The 14,175-nt window shown below is 46.2% G+C and overlaps 1 long non-coding RNA gene across 1 annotated transcript; it reads left to right on the top strand.

Annotated features, from left to right (window-relative positions):
- The first annotated feature begins 1,127 nt into the window (after nt 1-1,127).
- On the top strand, nt 1,128-13,873 carry LOC116969530. Its single transcript, XR_004410819.1, has 3 exons — nt 1,128-1,163; nt 3,820-3,824; nt 13,864-13,873. It is a non-coding gene; the product is annotated as an uncharacterized LOC116969530 (long non-coding RNA).
- Nucleotides 13,874-14,175: the final 302 nt, after the last annotated feature.

Raw genomic sequence — 14,175 nt, 5'->3', positions numbered from 1 at the left:
CGCTTGGTCTCACTGATATAGATCTGCTGACAAGGAGCTGAGGATACTGGTTTAACATAGAAACATAGAAAATAGGTGCAGGAGTAGGCCATTCGGCCCTTTGAGCCTGCACCACCATTCAATATGATCATGGCTGATCATCCAACTCATTATCCTGTACCTGCCTTCTCATCTCGGTCCTAAAAGATTTCCCCCTTATCCTTAAACTGTGACCCCTTGTTCTAGACTTCCCCAACATCGGGAACAATCTTCCTGCATTTAGCCTGTCCAACCCCTTAAGAATTTTGTACGTTTCTATAAGATCCCCCCTAAGTCTTCTAAATTTTAGCGAGTACAAGCCGAGTCTATCCAGTCTTTCTTCATATGAAAGTCTTGACGTCCCAGGAATCAGTCTGGTGAACCTTCTCTGTACTCCCTCTATGGCAAGAATGTCTTTGCCTTAAACTGAAGATTGGCACAGAAATCTGGAGTAACTCAGTGGGACAGGCAGCATCTCTGGAGAGAAGGAATAGGTGAAGTTTTGGTTCAAAAACCTTCTTCAGTCTGAAAGTCACGGGAGATGTAAACAAGAGATATGGACGATGATGTAGAGACACAGAACAATGAATGAAAGATATGTAAAAGAGTAATGATGACAAAAAAACAAGCCATTATTAGCTGTTTGTTGGGTGAGAACAAGAAGCAGGTGCGACCTGTGTGGGGGAGGGATGGAGAGAGAGGGAATGCAGGGGTTACTTGAAGTGAGAGAAATCAATATTCATACCGCTGGGGTGAAAGCTGCCCAAGTGAAATATGAGATGCTGTTCCTCCAATTTGTATTTGGCCTCACTCTGACAGTGGAGGAGGCCCTGGACAGAAAGGTCAGTGTGGGAATGGGAGGGGGAGTTAAAGTGTTTGGCAACCGGGAGATCAGGTAGGTCCAGGCGGGCTGAGCGGAGGTGTTCAGCGGAATGATCGTAGCAGCCCCAGCACCGACCCCTGCAGAACTCCGCTAGTCACTGGCAGCCAACCAGTTAAAGCCTCCTCGCCCCTAAACACTTCTGAGTTGCTGCTGATGGTACCTTGGAGAAGGGAGAGGAGGAAGAATGATCTCCCGATCATTGTCCGATCCCAGATATTCCGTCAGTCCCCGATCTCCTGGTCTGGAAGAGAAAGTGATTGCAGTAAAATTCCAGTGACCAATATACATTAAACGACACGGATGGAATGCTGAGGCTGTTTCAGGTGCTGGTCAGGCCACACTTGGAATATTGTGAGGAATTTTCAGTCCTATGTCTGATGAAGCATGTGCAGGCTCTGGATGGGTCCAGAGGTTTACAAGAATGATCCCAGGAATGAGTGTGTTTACATAGGATGAGCGTTTGACGGCGCTGGGCCTGTACTCGCTGGAGTTTAGAAGAATGAGGGGGGACCTCAATGAAACTTACAGAATAGTGAAAGGCCTGGATAGAGTGGATGTGGAGAGGATGTTTCCACTAGTGGGAGAGGTCATAGCCTCAGAATGAAAGGACATTATTTAGGAAGGAAATGAGGAGGAATTTCTTTAGTCAATGTGGTGAATCTGTGGAATGATTTGCCACAGACGGCTGTGTAGGCCAATTCAAGGCTTTCAAGGTCAGTTTATTGTCACGTGTACCATTTAAGGTTAATGAAATTCCAATTACCAAAAAAAAAGCAACAAGAGATACATAAAAGTTAACATAAACATCCACCACAGCGGATTCCCCACCATCCTCAATGTGAAGGAAGGCAATAAAGTCCAAACTTCTTCCTCTTTTATTCTCCTGCAGTCAGGGTAATCGAACCTTCTGCAGTCTGGGCGATCGAAGACCCCGCATTGGGGCAATCGAAGACCCTGCGTTGGGGCGATCGAAGACTCCTCGTCGGGGCGATCAAAGCTCCTGTGGTTTGGAGTTTCCCCAAAGTCGGTGTCTAACCAGAGACAACAAGCTCCGTGATGGTAAGTCCTGCAGGCACCAGGGTGCTGCTCTCGAAGTCGTTCTTCAGCAAAGGCCACCAACTCCTCGATGTTAGACCGCAGTGCGGACGGAGATATGATACGGAAAAAAATTGCATCTCCATCGAGGTAAGTGATTAGGAAAAGTTTTCCCCAACTCCCCCCCACTCCCCACATAAAACAACCTAAAAACATTAGAAACATACATTTAACACACAAACAGACAACAAAAAGAGGAAGGGACAGACAGACTGTTGGCGAGGCAGCCATTGCTGGCGCCACCTGGTGGTTAAGTCAGTGGATATTGTTAAGGCACGGATAGATAGATTATGAATTAGTGCGGGTGTCAGGGGTTATGGGGAGAAGGCAGGAGAATAGGGTTAGGAAAGAATGATATATCAGCCATGATTGAATGGTGGAGTAGATTTGATGGGCCAAATGGCCTAATTCTACTCCTATCACATGACCTTTTGACCAATCTAGTTGCCTTCTTTGGTTTTTAAAAGCTTCCCAATCGTTAGACTTCCCGCTAATCATTGCCAAGTAAGATGACGGGGCACGGTGGCGCAGCGGTAGAGTTACTGCCTCACAGCGCCAGGTACCCGACCGATCCTGACTACAGGTGCTGTCTGTACGGAGTTTGTACGTTCTCCCTGTGATCTGCGTGGATTTGCTCCAGGATCTCCAGTTCCTTCCACGCTCCAAAGACGTACAGGTTTGTAGGTTAATTAGACTTCGGTAAAAAAATAAATTATTATTTGTCCGAAGTGTGTGTAGGATAACGTTGGTCACTGGTCAGCATGGGCCGAAGGGCCTGTTTCCACGCTATGTCACTAAACTAAACACAGAACTTGTATGTGAACAGTGATCGCTGGTCGGCACGGACTGGGTGGGATGATGGACCTGTTTCCGCGCTGTGTCTCTAAACTAAAGATAGAACTAGTGTGTGAACGGGTGATCGATTGTCGCCGCTGACTGGATGGGATGATGGAACTGTTTCCGCACTGTATCTCTAAACTAAAGACAGAACTAGTGTGTGAATGGGTGATCGATTGTCGGCACGGACTCGATGGGCCGAAGGGCCTGTTTCCGCGCTGTGTCTCTAAACTGTAAAACTAAACTAAACTGACATCACGGCTACTGTTCTGCCATGTGGTTACGTCCCACAAGTGCCTGGTTCATGAATTCGGGAAGGTATCTGAGGAACAGCCTAGGGCTCTAAGCTGATGATTACTAATGTTGAAGTAAGAGGCTATTCATACAGAGGTTGATGAGGGATTGTGTGGATATATGGAACAAGCTGCCGGTGGAAGTAGTTGAGGCAAGTACAAAAACAACATTTAGTTTAGTATTGTTCAGTGACGAGATACAGTGCGAAAACAGGCCCTTCGGCCCAACGGGTCCGTGCTGACCAACGATCACCCATTTACACACTAGTTCTATGTTTAGTTTGGCAATACAGAGTGGAAACAGGCCCACCGAGTCTGCATTGACTATATCGATCACCCGTGCACACACTAGTTCTGTGTTTAGTTTAGAGATCCAGCATGGAAACAGGCCCTTCGGCCCAACGAGACCACGCTAACTATCAATCACCCCGCTCATTAACACTACCCAACACATGCTTGGGATTATTTAAAATGACACCATGCCAATTAACCATCAAACCAGGAATGTGGATGGAACCTGGATATCCCGGAGAAAGCCCACGCCAGTCACGGGGAGAACGTACAAACTCCGTACAGACAGCACCCATAGTCAGGATCGAACCCGGGACTCTGGCGCTGTGAGGCAGCAACTCTATCGCTGCACCATCATGCTACACTTTAAAAGACACTTGCGCAGGTGGGTGGAGAGGAAAGGTTCAGTGGGATACGGGCCAAACGCAGGAAAATGGGACTAGTTTGGATGGGGGGTTCTTGGTCATTATGGATGAGATGGGCGGAAAGGCCTGTATCCCTGCTCTATGACTCAATGAGGTTGCAGGAATGCCTCCCCCCACCTCCTCACCAGACAATATTGCGAAGAGTATTAGGCCCCGCATCCGAGGCAGGATGTGCTGGCGATGGGGAGGGTCCAGAGGAGGTTTACGAGAACGATTCCAGAGAATGAGTGGGTTAACTAACGTACGATGAGCATTTGCCGGCGCTGGGCCTGTACTCGCTGGGGTTTAGAAAGATGAGGGGAAAACCTCATTGAAACGTTCAGAATAGTGAAAGGCCTGGATAGAGTGGATGTGGGGAGGATGTTTCCACTTGTGGGAGAGGTCATGGCCTCAGAATTAAAGGACGTTCTTTTAGGAAAGCGGTGAGTAGGAATCTCTTTAGCCAGAGGGTGGTGAATCTGTGGAATTCGTTGCCACAGACGGCTGTGGAGGCCAAGTCAATGTGTTTTCAAGGCGGAGATTGTCAGATTATTGATTAGTACGGGGGTCGGTAGTTATGGGGAGAAGGCAGGAGTATGGGGTCGAGGGAAAGATAGTTGAGCCATGATTGAATGGCGGAGTTGACTTAATGGGCCGAATGGCCTAAGTCTGTTACTGTATCTTACAAACGTATGAAATGCTGCCTGACTCACTGAGTTCCCTCAGCAGGTGGAATGTCGCTACAGATTCCAGCATCTGCATCTTTTGTGTCTCAGTGGGAGAAAGTATAATTTGCAAATTTCAGGTGATATGGAAATTTGTGATGTTGTGGTTGGCAAGGGAGGTGGTGTAAGGTTGCAGCAGGATAAAGGTCATGAGGTATCAATATGAAGGTAGACTGGGAAATTCAAGTTGGTACTGGATACCAAGGGAAATAATTTGTAGAGTGCCTTTGAGGTGGCTTCTAAGAGCAGCTTGTAATCGAACATACTGGGCAATTTGGTTTGGCATTGGTACAGTGGCTTGCAAAAGTATTCATACCCCTTGAACGTTTCCACAATTTGTCACGTTACAACCACCAACGTAAATGTATTTTATTGGGATTTTCTGTGATAGACCAACACAAAGTGGCGCATAATTGTGAAGTGGAAGGAAAATGATACATGGTTTTCAAATTTTTTTACAAATAAAAAACTGAAAAGTGTGGCGTGCAAAAGTATTCAGCCCCCTTTACTCTGATACCCCTAAATAAAATCCAGTGCAACCAATTGCCTTCAGAAGTCACATAATTCGTAAATAGAGTCCACTTGTGTGTAATCTAATCTCAGTATAAATACAACTGTTCTGTGAAGGCCTCAGAGGTTTGTTAGAGAACATTAGTGAACTAACAGCATCACAAAGCCCAAGGAACACACCAGACAGGTCAGGGATAAAGTTGTGGAGACGTTTAAAGCAGGGTTAGGTTATAAACATATATCCCAAGCTTTGAACATCTCACGGAGCACTGTTCAATCCATCATCCGAAAATGGAAAGAGTATGGCACAACTGCAAACCTACCAAGACATGGCCATCCACCTAAACTGACAGGCCGGGCAAGGAGAGTATTGATCAGAGAAGCAGCCAAGAGGCCCATGGTAACTCTGGAGGAGCTGCAGAGATCCACAGCTCAGGTGGGAGAATCTGTCCACAGGACAACTATTAGTCGTGCACTCCACAAATCGGGCCTTTATGGAAGTGTGGCAAGAAGAAAGCCATTGTTGAAAAAAAAAGCCATAAGAAGTTCCGTTTGCAGTTTGCCACAAGCCATGTGGGGGACACAGCAAACATGAGGAGGAAGGTGCTCTGGTCAGATGAGACCAACATTGAAGTTTTTGGCCTAAATGCAAATCGCTATGTGTGGCGGAAAACTAAAACTGCACATCACCCTGAACACATCATCCCCACTGTGAAACATGGTGGTGGCAGCATCATGCTGTGGGGATGCTTTTCTTCAGCAGGACAGGGAAGCTGGTCAGAGTTTATGGGAAGATGGATGGAGCCAAATACTGGGCAATCTTGGAAGAAAACCTGTTAAGAGTCTGCAAAAGACTTGAGACTGGGGCGGAGGTTCACCTTCCAGCAGGACAACGACCCTAAACATACAGCCAGAGCTACAATGGAATGGTTTAGATCAAAGCATATTCATGTGTTAGAATGGCCCAGTCAAAGTCCAGACCTAAATCCAATTGAGAATCTCTGGCAAGACTTCAAAATTGCTGTTCACAGATGCTCTCCTTCCAATCTGACTGAGCTTGAGCTATTTTGCAAAGAAGAATGGGCAAAAATGTCAGTCTCTAGATGTGCAAAGCTGGTAGAGACATACCCCAAAAGACTTGCAGCTGTAATTGCAGCGAAAGGTGGTTCTACAAAGTATTGAATCAGGGGGGCTGAATACTTTTGCACGCCACACTTTTCAGTTTTTTATTTGTAAACAATTTGAAAACCATGTATCATTTTCCTTCCACTTCACAATTATGCACCACTTTGTGTTGGTCTATCACATAAAATCCCCAATAAAACACATTTACGTTTGTGGTTGTAACGTGACAAAATGTGGAAAAGTTCAAGGGGTATGACAACTTTTGCAAGCCACTGTAAATGGGGGGCATAGTGGTGCAGCGGTAGAGTTGCTGCCTCACAGCGCCAGAGACCCGGGTTCGATCCTGACTGTAGGTGCTGTCTTTAGTGTTTGTATGATTCCCCATGCTCCGGTTTCCTCCAACACTCCAATGATCCTACAGGTTTGTAGGTTAATTGGCTTGTATAAATTAGCAAATTGTCCCTTGTGTGTGTAGGATGGTGTTAGTGTGCGGGGATCGCTGGTCAGCGCGGACTCGGTGGGCTGAAGGGCCTGTTTCCACTCTGTATCTCTAAAAATAAAAGTATTGTATAACAAACCAGATTTAATCAGGGTGGTTATGGTAAAAGAACCGTTCAGAGGTAGTGACCATAAAATGATAAAATGCTGAGGCTTTATAACATGCTGGTCAGACCGCACATGGAGTATTGGGAGCAGTTTAGGGCCCTATATATGAGGAGATAGGTACTGGCATTGGAGAGGATCCAGAGGAGGTTTATCAGAATGGTGGCTTCAACATATGATGAGCATTTGTCATCATTGGGCCTGTACGCGCTGGAGTTTAGAAGGATGAAGGGGCACCTCATTGAAACTTACCGAACAATGAAAGGCTTGGATAGCGTGGATGTAGAGAGAATGTTTTCACTAGTGGGAGTGTCCAGGACTAGAGGTCACAGCTTCAGAATTAAAGGACATTCCTTTACAAAGGAGACGAGGAGAAATTTCCTTAATCAGTGAGTGGTGAATCTGTGGAATTATTTGCCACAGACGGCTGTGGACGACAAGTCAATGGATATTTTTAAGGCAGAGATAGATAGATTCTTGATTAGTGTGGGTGTCGGGTTATGGGGAGAAGGCAGGAGAATGGGGTTAGGAGGGAGTGATAGATCAGCTGTGATTGAATGGCGGAGTAGACTTGATGGGGGGGGAATGGCCTTATTCTCCTATCACGTATGACCTTAAATATCATCAACAACATAATTGAAGCTGTGGTCAATAAGGCACACCAATGTCTCATCTTGCTCAAAAGATGAAGGAAGTTCGTCATTTCTCCAGTGACTCACACCAACATCTGCACATGAATTGTGAAAGAACACCGTTAGGTTGCTTCACACCATGGTTTGGCAACAGCTCTGCTCAAGACCACAAGAAATTGCTGAGAGCTTAGTTTAGTTTAGAGATTCAGCACGGTAACAGGCCCTTCGGCCCACCGAGTCCGTGCCATGCTAGTGTGCGGGGACCAGCGATCCCCGCACACTAGCACTATCTGACACACACTCGGGCCAATTAATAATCTTGCCACGCCAATTCACCTACAAACCTGAACGTCTTTGGAATGTGGGAGGAAAGCTCAGTAAACCCAAGCTGGCCAAGAGTCCAGATTGAAGAATGCTTTATTGTCACATGTCCCAGACAGTACAATTAAATTCTTTAGCAGGTCAACAGAATATGTAAACGGGCAAGGTACACAAAAATGCTGGAGAAACTCAGCGGGTGCAGCAGCATCTATGGAGCGAAGGAAATAGGCAAAGTTTCGGACCGAAACCCTTCTTCAGACAGGCAAACTCTGGAGGGACAAGCACCTGACATCAGGATTTAACCTGGGTCTCTGGCACTGTGAGGCAACACTACCGCTGCACCACTGTGCCGCCCCAATCGTGGATATCGCTCAGTCCATCACACAAAGCAGTCTCTCCATTCCACCCCCTGAAGGGCCTGTTAGAAAGCATTTTATCAGCTTGGTTTTGGAACAGCTCCAACCACACAACCTTTCTTTGGCCCATCTATTGGTATGGTTGGAAATTGCCATGTGTACCAGAATTGAGTGTTTGCATGCAACCCAGGCAAGTCGTACTACATAAGGTCATGATGATAGGAGCAGAATTAGGCCCATCAAGTCTACTCCGCCATTCAATAATGGCCGATCTATCTCTCCCTCCTAACCCCATTCACTTGCCTTCTCCCCATAACCTCTGACACCCGTACTAATCAAGAATCTATCGATCTCTGTCTTAAATACATCAACTGATTTGGAATTCCACAGATTCATCACCTTCTGACTAAAGATATTCCTCCTCATCTCCTTCCTAAAAGAACATCCCTTAATTCTGAGGCTATAACCTCTGGTCCGATACTCTCCCACAAGTGGAAACATCCTCTCCACGTCCATTCTATCCAAACCATTCACTATTCTGTACGTTTCAAAGAGGTTCCCCCCTCATTATTCTAAACTCCAGCGAGTACAGGCCCAATGCCGTCAAACGCTCACCATATGTTAATCATCTAATTCCTGGGATCATTCATGTAAACCTCTCGACCCTCTCCAGAGCCAGATACGGTGCTCAAAACTTGAGTACAATTAACTCACAATATTGAGTACAATTAAGAGTCAAGGGAGAGGGAGACACAGAGACACATTTCTGTCCTGGGCCTCCTCCACTGTCAGAGTGAGGCCCAACACAAACTGGAGGAACAGCACCTCATATTTCACTTGGGCAGTTTACACCCCAGCATTATGAATAACATAACATAAGCAAGTAACCCTTGCTCTCCCTCTCTCTCAATTCCTCCCCTTTCCTATTCTAGGACCAGTCTGTCTGTCCTCCTGATTAAATCTTATCTCTGTTTGTTTCGTTGTCACCTTCTCCCCGCTAACAATGATCTATCTACATTTTCCTCGAACTTCATAACCTTTGTCTCGTTTTCACACCTTTCACTTCATTATCTCCGTGTCTCTCTCTCCCCCCTCACTCTCAATCTGAAGAAGGGTCACGACCCGAAACGTTACCCATTCCTTCTCACCGATTTGCAGATTTGGGGACAGTTTCTTCCCAGTTATTATCAGGTAACTGAATCATCCTACAACAACCAGAGAGCAGTGCTGAACTACTAACTACCTCTTTGATAGAAACATAGAAAATAGGTGCAGGAGTAGGCCATTCGGCCCTTTGAGCCTGCACCGCCATTCAATATGATCATGGCTGATCATCCAACTCAGTATCCTGTACCTACCTTCTCTCCATACCCCCTGATCCCTTTAACCATAAGGGCCACATCTCACTCCCTCTTAAATATAGCCAATGAACTGGCCTCATCTACCTTCTGTGGCAGAGAATTCCACAGATTCACCACTCTCTGTGTGAAAAATGTTTTTCTCATCTCGGTCCAAAAAGATTTCCCCCTTATCCTTAAACTGTGACCCCTTGTTCTGGACCTCCCCAACATCGGGAACAATCTTCCTGCATCTAGCCTGTCCAACCCCTTAACAATTTTGTAAGTTTCTATAAGATCCCCCCTCAATCTTCTAAATTCTAGCGAGTACAAGCCGAGTCTATCCAGTCTTTCTTCATATGAAAGTCCTGACATCCCAGGAATCAGTCTGGTGAACCGTCTCTGTACTCCCTCTGTGGCAAGAATGTCTTTCTCAGATTAGGAGACCAAAACTGTACGCAATACTCCAGGTGTATTCTCACCAAGTCCCTGTACAACTGCAGTAGAACCTCCCTGCTCCTATACTCAAATCCTTTTTCTATGAATGCTAACATACCATTCGCTTTCTTCACTGCCTGCTGCACCTGCATGCCTACTTTTAATGACTGGTGTACCATGACACCCAGGTCTCGTTGCTTTTCCTAATCGGGTTGATGACCCGAAGACTATCCTTGATCAGTCTTTGCTGGTTTTACCTTACACTAAACATTATTCCCTTATCATGTATCTGTACACTGTAAATGGAACAATGGTAATCATGTATAGGAAGGAACTGCAGATGCTAGTTTAAACCGTAGATAGACACAAAATGCTGGCGTAACTCAGCGGGACAGGCAGCATCTCTGAATAGAAGGAATGGGTGACATTTCGGGTCGAGACCCTTCTTTTATCCACAGATGCTCCCTGTCCCGTTGAGTTACTCCAGCATTTTGTGTCTATCTTCGATTATAATCATGTGTTGTCTTTGCGTTGACTGGTTAGCACGCAACAAAAGCTTTTCACTGTATCTCGGTACATACGACAATAAACATAGATAACACAGAATAATAGAAATAGGTGCAGGATGAGGCCATTCGGCCCTTCCAGCCAGCACCGCTATTCAATATGATCATTGCTGATCATCCACAATCAGTACCCCGTTCCTGCCTTCTTCCCCCATATCCCGTAAGAGCTAAATCTAACTCTCTCTTAAAAACATCCAGTGAATTGGCCTCCACTGCCTTCTGTGGTAGAGAATTCCACAGATTCACAACTCTCTGGGTGAAAAAGTGTTTCCTCGTCTCGGTTCTAAATGGCCTACCGCTGATAATTAAACTGTGACCCCTGGTTCTGGACTCCCCCAACATCGGGAACATTTTTCCTGCATCTAGCCTGTCCAATCCTTTAAGAATTTTTTATGTTTCTATAATATATCCTCTCATCCTTCTAAATTCCAGTAAATACAAGCCCAGTCGACCCATTCTTTTATCATATGTCAGTCCCGCCATCCCGGGAATTAACCTGGCGAAAATGTTTAACGAAGAACAGCAGATACTGGTTTTAATTGAAGGTAGACACAAAATCCTGGAATAACTCAGTGGGACAGGCAGTATCTCTGGAGAGAAGGCATGGGTGACGTTTCGGATTTTGAATAAGGGTTTCGGCCCGAAACGTTGCCTATTTCCTTCGCTCCATAGATGCTGCTGCACCCGCTGAGTTTCTCCAGCATTTTTGTGTACTTTCGGATTCGCGACCCTTTTTCAGACCTGATGAACCTATGCAGCACTCCCTCAATAGCAAGAAAACTGAATTGAACTCTCCAGAGATGCTGCCTGTCTCGCTGAGTTACTCAAGCATTTTGTGTCTATCTTCGGTGTAAGCCAGCATCTGCAGTTACCTTAATACACAACGTATTTCAGTGATCAGACTCTGTACAAAATTACAACTCAACTAAACAGGTTGCTGTTTGTGGGAACAAGCGACAGACACAGAATTACGTACCTGGGTTGTGTTCACTGCTCGTGTCTGGAATATCGACTGTCAAACTCTTGTTCTCAGTGGCCGTCACTGTGTGGAGAACACGAATGTGTAGAGGGGAAAATTTACATCAGGAAACTGAAGTAAAATAATGAAGTATTCCTTTATCAGCAAATAGTTAACCCCTTTCATCCCTGATGTGGCATGACTTTGATTTAGTGGAGGGAGTGGTGTAATGTGGGAAGAGTCCCTCACTATCTCTGCAAACCTACTCTGGCTCTGACCCTATTCCTGGTCTCTGTAACCCCCTCCCCACCGGCCCCTACTCCCCTCCCTGTCAAATTGGAGGTATTTAATCTAGTGGGTGTGACAGTCTCCTGTTCCACATCGCCATGTTTAGGGTGCTCATTTGGGCAACACTGCACTGATTCAAGAATTGTGTAGTGATTCTGCACTGCACTGATTCAAGAACTGCAGATACTGGTTTAAATCGAAGATAGACACAAAATGCTGGAATAACTCAGCGGGACAGGCAGCATCTCTGGAGAGAAGGAATGGATGACGTTTCAGGTCTGAAGAAGGGTCTCGACCCAAAACATCACCCATTCCTTCTCTCCAGAGATGCTGCCTGCCCAGCTGAGTTACTGATTCAAGATTGTTTGGATTTGTGCAAGGCAAGTTTGCCCAACTAACCCCGCAAAGTTTTTTAATGAATTAGCAGAGAGTGAAAACCTAGAACAGAGAATAGCACAGCACCGAAACAGGCCCTCCGGCCCACCAAGTCCGCGCCGACCATCGATCACCCGTTCACACACTGGTTCTATGTTTAGTTTAGAGATACAGTGCGGAAACAGACCCTTCGGCCCACCGAGTCCACGCCGACCATCGATCACCCGTTCACACACTGGTTCTATGTTTAGTTTAGAGATACAGTGCAGAAACAGGCCCTTCGGCCCACCGAGTCCGCACCGACCTGCGATCCCGCACACTAACACCATCCGACACACTAGGGACTATTGCACTTATATCAAGCCTATTATCCTACAAACATGTACGTCTTTGGAAACCAAAGATCTTGGAAAAAACCCACGCAGAGAACGTGCAAGCTCTGTACAGACAACTCATGTAGTCGGGATCGAACCTGTGTTGCTGGCGCTGTGAGGCAGCAACTCTACCACTGCTCCACCGTGCCACCCACTTCAGCTTTCCCCCTCTGACCTTAATTTACCCCCGTAGGTTATCCCTAGTGTATGAGTAAGACTCATGGGAAACAGTGAAGTGGCAGGGACTTGAGAGGCCCAAGAGATGACCTCTTGCTTCACGAGGAAGTGGAACAGGAAATTTAGTGCGAAAAATAAAAATGTCCTTTTTTCAGAATTACGGGAAAATATATCCAACAGTTCCCCGAAGCTGATGGTGCAGAAGTCCCTTTATTAATCTAGAAAGCAAAGTGCTGGAGGAACTCAGCGAATCTGCGGAGGGAGTGGACTAGTTTCACCAGTTCCTTGTTTCTACAAACCACAGTTCAGATTGAGTCCCTTCAAAACAGGCCCTTTGGCCCAACTTGCCCACACTGGCCAACATGTCCCAGCTACACTAATCCCACCTGCCCACGTTTGGTCCATATCCCTCCAAACCTGTCCTATCCATGTACCTAGACTCAAAATACTGGAGTAACTCAGCGGGACAGACAGCATCTCTGGAGAAATGGGCGGCGTTTCGGGTCGAGACCCTCTTCAGACCTATCCATGTACCTGTATGTTTCTTAAACGTTGGAACAGTCAATGTTTCAATGACCTCCCCTGGCAGCTTGTTCCATATACCCACCACCGCTTTGTGTGACTAAGTTACGCCTCAGATCACTACTAAATCTTTCCCCCTCTCACCATAAACCTATGTCCTCTGGTCCTCAATTCACCTACTGTGTGTGTCTACCTAATCTATTCCTCTCATGATTTTGTACACCTCTATAAGATCACCCTCATCTTCCTGCACACCAAGGAATTCTCATCCTCTCCCTATAGCTCAAACCATAGAATCCTGGCAACATCCTCATAAATCTTCTCCGTACGCTTTCCGGCTGAAAACATCTTTCCTATCACATGGTGCCCAGCACTGAACACACATATTCTAAATGCGGCCTCACCAACGTCTTATACAACTGCAAGATGACTTCCCAACTTCTACACTATTTGAACTGTATGAGCAGGTGTGAATGGGTCAAAGCCTGGCAAGTGATAGGTGGATACAGGTGAGGGGGTGATCGGCAGATGAGTAGACTAGGAGGGAGTGTCTAGAACCAGAGGCACAGCCTCAGAATTGAAGGACGTACTTTTGGGAAGGCAACAAGGAATAATAATAATAATACATTTTATTTATGGGCGCCTTTCAAGAGTCTCAAGGACACCTTACAAAAATTGAGCATGTAGAGGAAAAGCATGTAAGGGGAATGAAATAAATTGTAGAGACATGACTAGTACACAAAGTAAAGACAGAATTCAATACAAAACACAGTATGAGGCAATTAATGCACAGATGAAAAGGGACGGGGACGTGGGGCTAAGGATAGGCAGAGGTGAAGAGATGGGTCTTGAGGCGGGACTGGAAGATGGTGAGGGACACGGAATTGCGGATCAGTTGGGGGAGGGAGTTCCAGAGCCTGGGAGCTGCCCTGGAGAAGGCTCTGTCCCCAAAACTGCGGAGGTTGGACTTGTGGATGGAGAGGAGACCGGCTGATGTGGATCTGAGGGACCGTGAGGGTTGGTAGGGGGAGAGGAGGTCAATGAGAT

This window comes from Amblyraja radiata, unplaced genomic scaffold (genome assembly GCF_010909765.2).
Source record: "Amblyraja radiata isolate CabotCenter1 unplaced genomic scaffold, sAmbRad1.1.pri S70, whole genome shotgun sequence".
NCBI classification, from domain to species: Eukaryota; Metazoa; Chordata; class Chondrichthyes; order Rajiformes; family Rajidae; genus Amblyraja; species Amblyraja radiata.
This window is presented reverse-complemented; position numbering and strand designations above follow the sequence as displayed.